Consider the following 16,534-nt stretch of genomic DNA (forward strand, 5'->3'; position numbering starts at 1 on the left):
AACTCTCCTCGGGACACAGTTGTGTAGCCGCAAACTTGTATGTCCAAGTTAAGTAAATTAATGTCCAATTTATCTAGCTAGCTAGCTCAGTATTGTTGTTTTAAAATGCAATGATATGCACAGTGAAACTGTGAGCATCTGCAATTAATTTGAATAACACACCAACCTCATAATGTGCTTGAACAATGTGTGAATAACACACCCATGGTTACACGAATAAAGTATTGACTGTCCTGTGGGCTAACAGATAACAGTGATAGTGATGTACATTTCTTCCACAGGTTGGCATCAAACCCACACTGTTGCCAAGAGCGAATGCTCTACCATGTGAACTACAGGTTGCCCTGCATGTAAGCATTTTTGCACATTTGGGGCAACATTTTTTTTTTTCTAAAATGTTATTTTTCTGAGGATTTTCACTTTATTTTATAGGACAGTTGTAGATTGAGAGGAAATGTGAAAGAGGGGGAATGACACGCAGCAAAGGGCCACAGGCTGGAATCAAACCCTGGCCACTGCAAAGGCCTCAGCATATGGGGCACACTCTCTAACAGGTAAGCTATAGGATGCCCCATTTGGGGCAACATTTTGGTGAATGTTGGAAAGTCCCAGCACGTACAACTGATTTTGTTATGAATTTTCAAAATGCTAAACTTACTATGTCCTAAGAACAAGACAGCAACATTTTTATTGTTTGTTGGGTCTAACATTATTGCCTTGTCGTGTGTATACACCTCAAGGGGCCAAAGCAGAGCTTTAAACATTTAGTCTTATTTCTGAAAGAAAGCTCTTAAAGGCAAAAGCTGAGAGATCTCTGCTGTCATCTTTGTATGTAATAATGTTACTTCTGCACTCAATCAGAGATTGGTTGCTGGCCAAAAACACTCATACAGTATCTGATGAGTAAATTTAACCACAGTGCAGTTTTACAGTGTATGTACGAGTGCTGTTGTATAGAGGGCCAGGCCCAGCTGCATTGCTGGGAGGTCTGCCTATTGTCTGGGCCACATAAAGGCAGGACGAGCCGGGGACAAGGCTTTACAACTCAGCCAAACGAGTTGCTGCCCAGCTCACACACTCACTGACCATGTCATTAATGCATCAAGAGACGTGGTGCGATGCTCTTCACATAAATGAGACATAGACACAAACACACAATCACCACATGTTCAATTAAACAAACAAAATGGCAATGCCTTATGTATAACATCATCAGTGATATGTGTAATTAAATGTATATGTCACTATCCATGTTTATCAGACTAGATGCAGCTCATGTTGAAGTTGGATTAAAGGAGAGGACTGTCAATCATCTATTGAACCGACCTGTTGCAATGAAGCCCGTCCTAAACAAATAACTGGTGAGTCCTGTCAAGGCACAATGACCAAAATGAAGCCTGTGGTTCTGTGACACTCTTACTACGAGTTGACAAAGTACAGCCATCCGAGTCTTTCAAAAGCCCATCTGTATTGTATACATAAACTTAGGTATCTTTCATTCAAGAGGGATGTCAAAAGGCTAAAATAAAAGGTTTCAACAAACCAAAGTTGGAATTCTACAGAGACCCAGATGTTGTCTTATTTTTAACCCCTATACACCAATTGATGCTCTGCCATAACTTATTTTACATTTTTGTATGTTTTATCATTGTCAATGAATTCCATTGCCAGACTAATCAAGTGTTGTGTGTTTGTGTGTGTATCAAAGCCTATTATATCTTTCTCTGTGACATAGAGCTCCATTGTTGTTAAAATACCTTTTACAACACATCTGTGAACCACACTGTTGCCACAAAATCTATCTATCTATCTATCTATCTATCTATCGAACCCTATATATATATATATATATATATATATATATATATATATATATGTATGTATGTCTGTATATATGGTGATACACTGAGTGCAGCATTCTGGAACATCAACAGCAGATATAGAAGGATAACTTAAGCATAATATGTAGATGTATGAAAGTCTAAAAAGCAGTGATATGTGACAACTTGTGAGGAAAACACATTAGTCTGTTTTTATTGTATCTACTTGTTCTATCCTTGAAGAGAACTAGATTTTTCCAACACAAAAGGTGTTGATTTTACAAGCATCCCTTGTCTTGACCTAGTTCAACAATTTCATTTTGATAGAAATGTTGCGTAAAATATTTTTTTGTACATCTTTTTAAATTAATTGCGGTTTTAAAGCTTTACTGTAGGGAGTTTTGCACATTTGAAGCTCCACATAGCAGCAAGAAGAAAGCTTGGACAGAGATTTTAAAAACTTTCTAATCCGTCAAGGTGACATTTGTAAACTGCTGAAGAGACAAGAAGCGAAAGAGATTACATACTCTTTCTTTTTGTTTCTTAAAGACTGTTTTTTTTAACTATTTTAAAAAGAGTAACAAGTCCATCTTTTCCTGGATGGGTTCCCTACTGATAATTTGCTCTGAAGTTTTCATATGTCAATGTCTGAATGAAGATTATCCCATACTCTGGAGTCTACAGAGTCTCAATTAAAGCTGCTGGGAATTGCCTCTTTGCTGTAAATATATACAAATCTTAACTCTTAACTGTAAAAATACATGAACTCCACAAAATTAGATCTAAATGAATTGTGTAGCACATGATGTTCTGCCAGGTAAGAAGAAAATGGTGAGCGTATGCTGTGCACAGAGAATGCAAAAAAGAAAATTAAATATGAAAAAGTGTGTTTCTCTCACTACATAATACAGACATACGGCATGCACAAAATGCAGACACACACACAGGAGGAGCACAGCTATAAATAAGCTAGCTCACAGAGCCAGGGAGCAGTGGCATATATGAGTGGAGGGAACATGCACATGAAAAAGGTTACAAGCAGCCAGTGGCCCATTTGTCTTGTTTGGATACAAACTACTTGATTCCCCAAATGAGTGTTGAGGAATCCTGTGACATCAGCACTTAATCACAGCCTGTTCACCATTATAAATCAGTTGAACTACTGACACCTGAACTTTATTCTGTGCACACTGTAAAGGCCACGGGCATAGGCTCACACTATTAGCAGCAGGCTGATCCATTGTGTGTGCATTCAGGTCAGAAAGCAGGGCGTTGGGTTCTCGATTCCTGCGTCTCCTGTGCTTTGTGAGTGCAGAAACAATAATATGACAAGAGAGAAAACAACAGAAAGGATGAATGATATCATATATTTATATATTTAGGAAACACAGCTATATCCTGTGTACCTGTTTTTTTGTTTGTCATTCATTTCTAAATAATGTAAGTAAGCTATTTAGTATTTAATGAGTTAACAAAATTAAAACAACTCATGCCAAGTATTAAAAAACAAAACAAAACAGTAGTCTGATAGTGTGAGTACCAATAGGTGGACTTCCAGTTTTGCCGGTCAGGTGTACAAGCTAAAATCAGTTTGATTTTATCCAAACTGGCTGAACCAGCATTTGTCATTATGACATATTCTGGCAAAGTAAAAAGTCGTCTATTCAGCAACCTGTGCTGACAGCATGATGGCACTAAATCCAACTTGTATCAGTAAAGGCAACATGAAAACACATTATGTTTGTTTATAATTCAATTCAATTCAGTTTTATTTATAAAAATTATTATCACAAATCACGATTTGCCTCAGAGGGCTTTACAGCATACGACATCCCAATAAAATTACAGTGGTATATGACAAGTAGAAACATTGAAAAGAGAGGAAGAAAGAGAGGGAGGGAGAGAGGGAGAGATGCACAAAAAGAATTAAAGTAACATAACATAACATATAAAAATGGTAACAGACAAAATAATTTTAATAAATGTAGTTTATGATAGTATGTATGAAATGACTAACAGAGCAACCATAGTAACTGACGAGCCCATTCTTATTCATAAGTTGTAAAATACTGCTGCTCTTGCAGTGTTTTCGGCATAAAATCCTGTGGCCAAATGCCACCTTTCGCATCTGCATGATATGCCACCGGAAGCCCATAACTGGTTGCATTGTTATGGTGGACGGCTGGATGGTTCCTGCCATGACAGCATGATACACCATGGTTGCCATGTGCTTGTGTTGCCTTAACATAGCCACGTGCAGTATAATCCCACCTTGTGCTTGTGTTTACGTCACAGTAGCAGCATCCCAGAGGGTAAACACTAGAGAGAAGGATACCTGAAATGTAAAATGTAGATTTGTATGTCCATTGCAAATTGGCAATATGTGATGAGTTGGGATGAGAGCATGTTGGTCTTATAGGCTGTTAGACGAGTGCATCAACATGATGGAGATCAGATTTTCATAGAGTGGCACATGAGCGCTCTATGTTTTTTTACCCTAGTCCATGTGCTTTTTGGGCTGACGAAAGCCAATGTAACAGAGTTGGGCTCTCAATAGAACTAAAAAAGCACTGTTTTAACAGTATTTTGGATTTGAAGCCAAAGAAGGAGGTACATGTGGTAACACAGATGCATATTTACCCTTGCACAAAACTCTGGGGGCCTTACTCAGCTCTTACAGTCACTTACTGCAGCACCCACAGTGCAAGAAAGAACCCCACCACAGGTCTTTGATCCCAGTAGCAGTCAGACTCTTTAACAAGACACTATATAACATATTGTAACATTGTTATTTATATGCCCCCATCACCCACCACATACAACATGACAACAAATTTGAGTGATTTCCACCGTTTTCTCATAATCATAAACACTCACATATCCATATTTTTTATATATTATTATTAACATGGCTCCCGTGCAATATTTTACTTGCTGTGCAATATTATTATAGGCTATGTTTCTATATGTTTACAGTAAATATACTTCACACTATGTATGTAATCCAGTTATCCAGCATAGCTGTTAATCATGCTGTACATACAGTATGTGTTTAAGTGAAAGGTATATATAGTGTATAAAGAGTCACATTAAAAAAAAATAATAATAATAATTTTTTTTCATTTTTTAATAATTTTGTTTGTGATTTCTTGAGCTGCTGTAATGTGTGAATTTCCCCTGTGTGGGATTACTGAAGTACTGATGTACTGATGTTAACACAATGCAACGCAATAAAGGAATACTTGTACTCAAGTCAAGTATGTAAAATTGAGTATACTGGTGTGGCCCGGTCCAGCTTTTGCGAGACTTTCCACCAGGAGACTGCTCTTTTTGTCTTGTGAATTCTAATGTCAATAATTACTAATTGTTATTATGTCACATTATTTACATTATGTTGCATGACATGCTTATGTCTTGTTATGACATGCTTACATCCTGTACATAACACAGAGTAACTCAGGTATCCTGTAAACTGGATCAGCAGATGCTCTGTGGTGTAGTGTTTGTGTTTGTTTGTGTGTGTGTGTGTGTGTGTGTGTGTGTGTGTGTGTGTGTGTGTGTGTGTGTGTGCGTGTGTGTGTGTTTGTGTGGTGTGTCTGTGTGTGTGTGTGTGTGTGTGTGTGTGTGTGTGTTTGCATTGCATGGAATCACTTTAGGACATTTGGACTTGGACATTACAGCAGATTTGGGGACGACGCACTTCATCTAAAAATAGTGTTTCTGCCACTGCAAAGATAAACTTCTCATCTTTCACTGGAGTTAACTTGTATGCTTGTCAGATGAATCACGCAGCAAATGGAGCTCAGCTCTTTGAAGTGACCTTTGACTTTTTCATCACCTACAGTATGTCTTTATAGACTAATTCACATCTCCACTGGTGTCACAGTGAGACAGCTTGCTTGACCTTGACTTGTGGTGGGTGCTAACAGTTGTTTTGAGGTTTTGTTGCAGGTAATTGAGTTATTTACTTCATTTTCACTGTATTTTTTTCATTTCTTATTTGTTTTCATTTGTAAAAAGATGTTTGAATCAGTCTTTTTGATTGAAGAATCCATTGGTCACTGAGCGATAACAGCACATGCCATATAAGTGCAATGTCTCAGATTCAATTCCAGTGCTGGGACCTTTATTGCATGTCTCACTCCTGCATTTGTCTCCCTTTTCTACAGTGTTATTTGTTAAACTGGTTAAAATGCCAAAAATAAATAAATTAATAAAAAAATTAAACTGAAAAAAGCCAGTAATTATAACAGTAAAATAATAAATAATGAAAGACGTTATACAGAAAATTATGATTTTTTTCTTCTTAAGATTCTTTCGTGGATAATTCCAGTTTAATAGGAACAGTGTTGGCAGATTGGATGCTTTTTCTGTCCAAATTTGCTACTTTTTTTAAATTTAATTTGGAGGGTCAAAATGATTTTGGGATGTCTGTGTTACTTTTGGCTACTTTTTGTATAATGTGCCACATTCTAATGGTTTTGCCCCTCCTCTCCTCTTATTAGCATGATTGACCCTGACATGGTACTAGCAGTCTCAAGATGCAAATTCATGATAACTGATTAAGAGCAAAAACAAATGTCATTTAAAGCTAAGATGGAAAGATTTTTTCTTGTCAAATTATTAAGAAAAGCCTTGGTAAAGCCAACGTATTAAATCTGCTCAAATCACTGAAGAACTTTAATGTAGTATTTTAACTTATGTGACTACAGACTTAGTTGAGATTATTATTCAGTACTGTTACCATGGTTTTGGGTTCACCTAAACCTATATAAAGCTATAACAACATGCTATAGTATAGTATATTATGTTACTGAAAACTCGAAAAAAATGTAATGGTAAATTATCATTCATAAAAATGTCATAGTAAAAACCTCATAAAAAAATTCATAGTCGGTTGCAAAAATGTAATAGTACAGTATGTTGCTAAATAAAATCATAAAAAGTTCATAATTTAGTATGTCACTCAAAAAAACAGCATAAAAACACATAGTATGTAGTTAAAAAATAATTAAAAAATCATAGTTTAGTTTGTTGCTAAAAAAAATAAAGAAACTGTCAAAATATACTGTGTCACTCAAAAACTCATAAAAACATTATAGTATGGTATGTTGTGAATAAAATTATTTAAACACATAGTGTAGTGTAGTAGTATGAAAATGTCATAGTATAATATGTTGTTCAACATGCAAAAAAATGTCACAGTTTTTGACATCATATGTCAAAAATGCGTTAAAATATCATAGGATAGTATGTCATCCAAAAATGTATGAAAATGTAATAGTATGATATGTCTTTCAAAAAAAACATAAAAATGTCAAAGCATTGTACGTTGCCCAGAAATGCTGTAACACGTCATCATATAGTATGTAGTTGAAAAATGCATAAAAATGTTACGGTATAGTATGTCATCCAAAAATGCATACAAAAGTCATAGTATAGTATAATGATCAAAATGCATGAAATATGAAAGTGTAGTATGTCGTTCAAAAGTGCATAAAAACGTAAAAGTGTAGAATATTGTCCAAAAATGCATAAGAATGTCAAAGTATACAATGTTATCCAAAAATGCGTACAAAAGTCACAGTAAAGTATGTTATTCACAAATGCATAAAAATATCATAGTATAGTATGTTGTCCAAAAATTCATTAATAGGCCCTATTATAGTATGCAATGAAAAATGCATTAAAAAACGTCATAGTACTGTATGTTGTCCAAAAATGCATAAACATATCATAGGATAGTATGCCATCCAAAAATGTATGAAAATATCATAGTGTAATATGTCTTTCAAAAACACTTAAGAATGTGAAAGTATTGTATGTTGATCAAAAATGCATAAGAATATTATAAGATTGTACGTCGTCCAAAAATGCCATATCATGTCATCTTATAGTATGTAGTTAAAAAATGCATAAAAATATAATTGGGTAGTATGTCGTCGAAAAATGCATAAAAATCTCACAGTTTAGTATAATCAAAAATGCATGAACTATGATAGTGTAGTATGTCTTTCAAAAGTGTATAAAAACATAAAAGTATAGTATGTTGTCCAAAAATGCATAAAAATATCATAGTATATTATGTTAATCAAAAATACATAAAAATATCATAAGATTGTTTGTCGTACAAAATTACATGAACACATCACTGTATAGTACGTAGTTGAATAATGTAGAAAAAAAGTTATTGTGTAGTATGTTGTCAAAAAATGCATAAAAATGTCATAGTGTCGTATGTCTTCTAAAAACTGCATAAGTCAAGTCAAGTCAATTTTATTTATAGAGCCCATTATCACAAAACATGGTTTGCCTCAGAGGGCTTTACAGTGTACGACATCCCTCTGCCCTTAGACCCTCACATCACCCAAGGAAAAACTCCCAAAAAGAACTCCTGAAACAGGGAAAAAAAAGGAAGAAACCTCAGGAAGAGCGGTAGAGGATGACAAGGGATCCCTCTTCCAGGACGGACAGACGTGCAATATATGTCGTAAAAAACACAAATGAAATACAATCATGGCAAAAAGGAAAGCGAAAGAGAGAGAGGAGGAGAGGGGGAGAGAGTAAACGTAAACAGATGCTTGTCATATTATAATAACGATAGGTGTGAAATTATCACATGCACTCTGAATATATTGGGGGTGTTGATAAGAGTCTCATGCATATATTGATAGGGTGGTGTCGAAAGGCACAATAACGGCATCGGCGCAGCCAGGAGCAAGACCACGATCAGGGCGAGCGGGGGGTACAGTATCAGTGCAGCCACAGCACGAGCACAACCAAAGGCAGGGCCACAGCACCAGCATAGATATCACCACCATCAGGCACAGCCAGGGTTGCGGCCAGGACACAGGAAAGCTAGGAAACAAGGGAGCAGGAATGCTCCGGAGAGGCAACAGGATTAGCGTAGTGCAGTTCAACAGACCCAAGGTGGTGAGCAGTAGAAAGGATAAGCACTCAGTGAGGATCCTAGAGTCATTGATCAGCAATTACGACTTAAATATGAATGTCAGAGAGCAGTAATAGAAAAGAAAGAAAGAGGAAGCAGAGCCAGAGTGGCAGGTCTGAATGGACTCAAAACCACCCCCGCCGGTTTGGGCCAAAAGTTCTGCCACCTTCCCCTCCTCACACAGAAGGGGATTTTAACTGAGCACAAGAAACTTGCGATCCAGGAATATACACACTAATGAAATTAGGGTCACTAATCAGCTATTATGGCTTAAATATAAAGCTCAGAGAGTAGTGTTAGTCCCATTGCTCTCTGACCCCTATAGAAAGTCCCCCAGCAGGTTAAACCTATGTCAGCCTAACTATGGGCTGGTCCGGGCAACCTTAGCCAGCCCTAATTATAAACTTTATCAAAGAGGAAAGTCTTAAGTCTACCCTTAAAAGTGGAAACGGTGTCTGCCTCCCTAACCGAAACTGGAAGATGGTTCCATAAGAGAGGAGCGTGGTAGCTGAAGGCTCTGGTTCCTATCCTACATTTGGAAACTTTGGGAACCACACATAATCCTGCATTTTCAGAGCACAGTGATCTTGAGGGTTGGTAAGAAACTATGAGCTGTGACAGATAGGATGGAGCCTGACCATTTAGAGCTTTGTAAATTCAATCCTGGATTTCACAGGGAGCCAGTGCAACAAAGCTAAAACAGAAGAAATATGATCCCTTTTCTTGGTTTCCGTTAGAACACGAGCATCAGCGTTCTGCACCAGTTGGAGAGACCTAAGTGATTTGTTGGGGCAACCAAATAATAGGGAATTACAATAATCCAGCCTAGAGGTGACAAATGCATGTACTAATTTTTCAGCATCTGTTTGGGAGAGGATATGTCTAATTTTTGCAATGTTACGCAACTGAAAGAAAGCTGTCCTTGAAGTTTGTTTTATATGGGAGGAAAAAGATAGATCTTGATCAAATAAAACTCTGAGGTTCCTTACAGTTGTGCTAGAGGCCAAGGTAATGCCATCTAGAGAAATTACATTGTTAGAACAAGAGTTTCTGAGGTTTTTGGGGCCAAGAACAGTAACTTCAGTTTTGTCTGAATTCAATATCAAGAAATTACGGCTCATCCAGGCTTTTACGTCCTTAAGACATGTTTGTAGTCTAGATAGCTGATCAGTTTAATCTGGTTTCATAGATAGACACAATTGCGTATCGTCAGCATAACAATGAAAATTTATAGAGTGTTTTCTATTACATACAATATTTCTAATGACATAAAAATGCCATAGTATAGTATGTCATTCAAAAAATGCACATAAATGCCATAGTATAGTATATCATAGCATGACACAGTGTCCAAAATGGCATGAAACCGTTATAATATAGTATGTCCTCCAAGTTTCATTGTATAGTATGTCGTCCAGAAATGCATAAAAATGTGATAGTATGGTATGTGGTTCCAAAATGCATAAAATGTCATACTCTAGCATGTCGTCCAAAAATGCATAAAAATGTGATAGTATGGTATGTGGTTCCAAAATGCATAAAATGTCATACTCTAACATGTCGTTCAAAAATGAATAAAAATGTCATAGTATAGTATGTTGTCCAAAACTGAATAAAAATCTGATAGTGTAGCATGTTGTTTAAAAATGCATTAAAATGTCATAGAACACTACAGTATGTTGTCCAAAAATGCATAAAAATGTCATAGTATAGTATGTCATCCAAAAATGCATAAAAAGGTTATACTATAGTGTGTTGTTCAAATATGAATAAAATCACCATGCTATAGTGCATCGTCCAAATTGGCATAAAAACATCATAGTATAGTACGTGGGTCCATAATGGAAATAAAATCCATACTCTAGTTTGTAGTCCAAAAATGCGTAAAAACGTCATAATATACTATGGTAAAGTGGAAAACTGACTGTACCTTTTGACCACTCAAAGTGCTTTCACACTACATGTCACATTCACCCATTCACACACACATTTACACACTGGTGGCCAAGACTACCATACAAGGGGTCACCTGCTACTCCGTTACCATTCACACGCATGCACACTCTGATGACGTGGCATTGGGAGCAATTTGGGGTTCGGTATTTTGCCCAAGGACACTTGGACATGTTGCCTGGAGGAGCCTAAGATTGAACCACTGACCTTCCAAGTAGTAGCATAGTATGTCGTTCAAAAATGCAAAAAAAATACCATAAGACAGTATGTCTTCCAAAAATGCAAAAACATGTCAAAGTATAGTATGTTGTCCAAAAATGCATGAAAATTTCATAGTATAGTATGTTGTCCAAAAATGCAGAAATATATATTAAGATTGTATGTCGTCCAAAAATGCATAAACATGTCATATGTTGTCCAAAAATCCATAAAAATGTAATAATATAGTATGTTGTAAAAAAAATGCATGTAAGCATTACAGTCAACTATGACAAAAATGCGTAAAAATGCCATAGAATGGTATGTCATTCAAAAGTGCATAAAAAGTCATAGTACAGTATGTCGTCCAAAAATGCATTAAAATGGCGAAAAATGTCATAGCAAGTTTGTTGCTAAAAACAAACAAATGTCATAACATACTATGGTACTCAAAATAACCTAAAAACGTCAGTTTACTTTGTCACCCAAACAGTCATAAAAACATTTAGCATTTAGAAATCATTAAATGACATAGTATGGATTGTTGCTCGAAAAACTACTGTATAAAGATGTCATAGTAGTGTGTCGCTGAAAAACTCACAAATGTCATACTAATAACATGTCATTTTTCAGATATACAAACATCAAAGTATAGTTTGTGGCTCAAAAAATAATAAATAACATCATAGTATGGTATGTCATGCAAAAAATTATAAAAACACATAGTGTAGTAGGCTATGTTGCTCAAAAATGTCATAGTGTAGTATGTTAAAAACATCATAAAAATGTCATAGTGTAGTATGATGTTTTAAAAAATCATAAAAATTGCACAGTGTAGTATGTTGTTTAAAAAAATCATAAAAATATCATAGTTTGGTATGTTGCTCAAAACATCATAAAAACTTGACACTGTAAGATGTCGCTCAGAAAATGACAAAAATGATAAAAACGATATCATTCAATATGTTGCCTAAAATTTAAAAAAAATGTCATAGTATGGTCTGTCACTCAATAACTCTAATAAACGTAATTAGAGCCAGACCACGAACTGTGCGAGGCCTCTTGTATTTCAAGAAATTATTATTTTTCTGCCAAATGAATCACACTTTTGGAGGTCTAAACATGCTCAAAAACTCATGAAACTTGGTATGCACATCCAACCTGGTGAAAAATTTCATATTTTGGTGGTTTCGGAAACAGGCATGGCAAAATGACTCCACAGTGCCCCCTAACATGTAGCCCCAATGGCCAGTTTCAAATTTGGTGTGTCCAATCTTAATCCCTTGGTGTTGAGAAGTAATCAAAGGGCTACGCAAAACTTTTAAGGTTTTCCCGTGGCGTGGTGTATAATTTTGACATTTTGCCATAAAACAGGAAATTGTTGTAACTTTGGTGTACATTGTACATTGTGCCTGAAACTTCATAGGTTGATGATGGTATGACATTATTCAATAGTTGTAATAGTGCCACCTACTGGCAACAGGAAGTAAGCCTTGCAAGACAGGTATGTTTTCATCAAACTCTCTGCATGCATTATCCGACTTCCACAGAAATGAACGACCGCTTAAGCTGGAGTCATCAGTACCCCGACATACGTGGAGGGTGTGAGGGCCCTTTCATTGCTGCTTGCAGCTTTAATTGTATATTATGGCTTTAAAAAAATCAGAAAAATCTCATAGTATGGTATGTTTCTGAAAAACTCAAAAAACAACATAGTATAGTAAGTTGGTCAAAAACTGAAAAAACTAAAAAAAAAAAAAAAAAATCTGGTATTGGTAGAAAATCATAAAAATGTCATACTATAGTATGTTGCTTAAAAAACTTAAACTTGCTGAGTGTAATATCTCATCAAACTATCATTAAAATATCACAGTATGGTATGTTGCGGGAAACATAAAAACATGGTAGTATAGTATGTCACTCAAAAAAATCATAAAAATATCATTATTTTAGTATATCATTACGTTGCTCAAAAACTCAGAAAAAGCATCATAGTTTATCTTTTCGCTCAAACAAACATAAACATTTAAAAGTATATTATGTTGCTTAAGACTAGAAGAAAACCTCATAGTATAGTAAGTTGCTAGTCGCTTAAAATGTCATAGTACAGTATGACAATCAAAAATCATTTAAAAAATCACTGAAAAAAATCATAAAAATGTCATAATATACTTTGATGCTCGAACAGTAAAAAAAATAAAAATGTTGTAGTGTAGTATTTTGCTCAAAAACTCACACATGTCATAGTATAATATGTTACTAAAAAATTATAAAAAGTAGCATTTAGTAGTAGATATTATAAAAGTATAGCATGTCGCCCATAATATCATTTAAAAAAGTCATAGTATTGTCCATCATCTACAGTAGCATAAAAGTGTCATAGTATAATCCGGTGTCCAAAATAGCATAAATATGATTTATTAAAGATGTTGTCCAAAATAGTCAAAAAGGTGTAGTCTGGCATAAAAATAGCATGAATATGATGTTTCATAGTATCTTGTCCAAAATAGCTTAAAAAGTCATTATACAGTATTTCGTCTGAAATCGCATTAAAAAGTCAAGGGCATTAAAAATAGCATAAATATAAATATAGTATTGTATGTTTTCCAATATATTAAAAAAAGTATAAAAAAGTCATATTATAGTATGTTGTCCAAAATAGCATTAAAATGTTATAATATAGTATCACGTCTGAAATAGAATAAATGTCATAGAATAGTATATTGTCCGAAATCGTATAAAGAAGTCATAGTATAGTATGCCATCCAAAATCATCATAAAATTGTAAAATTTTAGATAACTATTCAATATAGCCTAAAAAAAGTCCTAATATAGTATTTTGTCCAAAATCGCAGTCATAGTGAACTATGGCGTTCCAAGTGCCATGAAACACTTGTCATGTCATCTTACAATATGTCATCCATAATAGCATAAAAAAGTCATGGTAAAGTATGCTGTCAAAATACCATAATCAGTCATAGTATAGCATGTTGTCAAAACTAACAGTGAAAGTCATATTATAGTACGTCATCAAAATAAGCATAAATATTCCATATTATAGAATGTCATCAAAAAAAGTTATAAACAGTCATAGTATGAAGTCTAAAATAGCATAAAAACTCATAGTATAGCATTGTGTAGCTTAAAATCCAGAGTGTACGATGGTATCCAAAGTAACAGTTATGGTATAGTATGCTGTTTAAAATAGTATTAAAATGTCATAGTATAGTCTGGTGTCCAAAATAGAATAAAAATGTCATATTATAGTACATAGTCCAAAATAGCATGAAAAAAGTCATTGTATAGTATGTTGTTTTCCAAAATAACATTAAAAAAAACCATTGTACAGTATGTCATCCAAAATAGCATAAAATGTCACAGTTTAGCACATTGGCCAAAATAGGATGAATATGACATACAATTATAAATATGTATATATATATATGTGTGTGTGTGTGTGTGTGTTCAAAAAAGTATTATGAGGTCATTGTATAGAATGTTGTCCAAAGTAGCAGGTAAAAGTAATAATACAGTATGTCTTTATATCATGCAGATTCTCATTGGCATGATCATTATGTCAGACACTGAAAGCTGTTAGACAGGCCATGTGGGTCTGGGGATATTTCATTTTCAGGATATGTTACATTTATGGTATCTAAAGCATTTGTTGAAAAAATTTTGGATTCCACTTTGTGTTTTTGGGGCAGCAAATCTGGGACAGATTTTACACTTTATGTGTAGGTGGAACGATGTGAAAAAATGTGTTTGTGTGTGTGTGTGTGTGTGTGTGTGTGTGTGTGTGTGTGTGTGTGTGTGTGTGTGTGTGTGTGTGCATGCGTGTTACTTCCATGCTAGCTCCTTGCACAGCCGGGTAGTGGGGATGATGGGGCCCACACACAATGGAGCTCCTCAATTATTCTGGTTATGTGTACTCTACAAAGACTTCATCACACAGTGTTTCAGGGAAGTTTTCACATTGCTAGGTGAATCAAAATGCCAGTGACATCCATCCCCGGCCCAGATGTCATCTGTGAATAAACAGGGTGTCAGTCTGGCTGTGCTCCTACTGCCTGCAGACAGCCTCTGTCAGCGTCAGACCAGGAAATGCCACCGCTCTGCTGACAGCTGCCTGTGCTGCACTCACACCGACACCCGCAGGGAGAGCCCTGCAGCTCCCCACCCAGCTCGGCGCACCGCCATGCTAAGTGCAGATCCCCAAACCTTACGCGCGTCGCCCTGACAGCACTTCACTGTATATCTAAATAGAGCAGGAGCCCGGCGTGTCCCAGGAAAACTTTTACATTCTGCTCCATTCAGGGAGGATTTGTCAGCTGGGAAGGAGGATAATGAAGCAGTGTTTCTTCTCTGGTTGTTCAAGGCACTCCTTTCCCGTCGACATGGTAATGGCTGGATTGGATTAAATGAGCTCTCCTCCTTGTCTGTCAAGGTGAGGACAGCTGAGATCTGTGGGATGTTTAGATTTTGTTTTAAGCTGCGAGGGTATTAAATGAATATGATCAAGCTGCAAAATGAAAAAAAATAAAGCAGTGTTTGAGTGAAAACACTGGCTGTAGAGAGTTTTAGTCGTAGCTAAACCACTGTCAAGGGAAATCCCAAATCCAGACAACCCTTGTCAGTTGTAAAGTTAGCTTTTCCCTTATTCTGTGTGATGTCCAAAATGGGAAAATTACTCATGCCAATATCTTATTAATGTGAATAAAATACATCAGATAGTGTGCTCATTGATGAGTGTTGATACTCATATTTTTCTAAATTAATACTGCTAATAAAAGAGACTATTTCAAGGTGATGTGTGTTTGCTGTAAGTAAGGCTGGGCCCTATGGTTTTAGAACAATATTGCAATATTTAAGGCTATATCGCAACACACAATATATATCTCAATATTTTTAAAATTAAATAAATCAAAGAAGGACAGATAGTGCTTTTATTTTGAAGGACATTGCTCATCTCATGCCGGAAGTGTCTATTTTTTGCTGTCGACTTGAAGCTTCTGGTCAACAGTTGGATGTTAGCACACAGTTCAACAGATACTGCGGTGCCTTTAACCATGAGGATTTATTCACTGTGAGCGGCAACAAACTAACAGCTCTCCAGTTCGTCGATTACTAATATATAAGTCGCACTGGTGCTCTATGGTTGTAAAATGTGACAAAATAGTCATGATCAGAGCTCTGCAGATACAAACACATGCCTCACCTGCTCACACTACCTCTGATATACGGGATACTTTTGGTATTAAAAGGGTCAAAATATGTTTACATACTCTTGTTACTATAGTACTGAACAGTGAAATTGCATTGCATTGCACCTATATTGCATTATGAAAATGAATTCATATTACGCCAACATACCTCATCTCTGTAAGCTGGAAACAAACTAACAGCTCTCTAGTTTCTATATTTATAGTAAATTGCAGAATACGAAAAAAAAGTCACGGTCTGGAGCTCTGCAGAAGCCCTGCTTTGTGTGTGTGTGTCTGTGAGAGACAAAGAGCCTTAGGAGTGAGTGAGACAACCAAAAGGCCGGTGGCTCACAAAAGCCATGTGACAATTCATATTCGATGTTCGCAATACAGTCATTTTATATATTGCA

This window comes from Plectropomus leopardus, chromosome 4 (genome assembly GCF_026936395.1).
Source record: "Plectropomus leopardus strain MGB_pleo_1.0 chromosome 4, ASM2693639v1, whole genome shotgun sequence".
Classification (NCBI taxonomy): Eukaryota; Metazoa; Chordata; class Actinopteri; order Perciformes; family Serranidae; genus Plectropomus; species Plectropomus leopardus.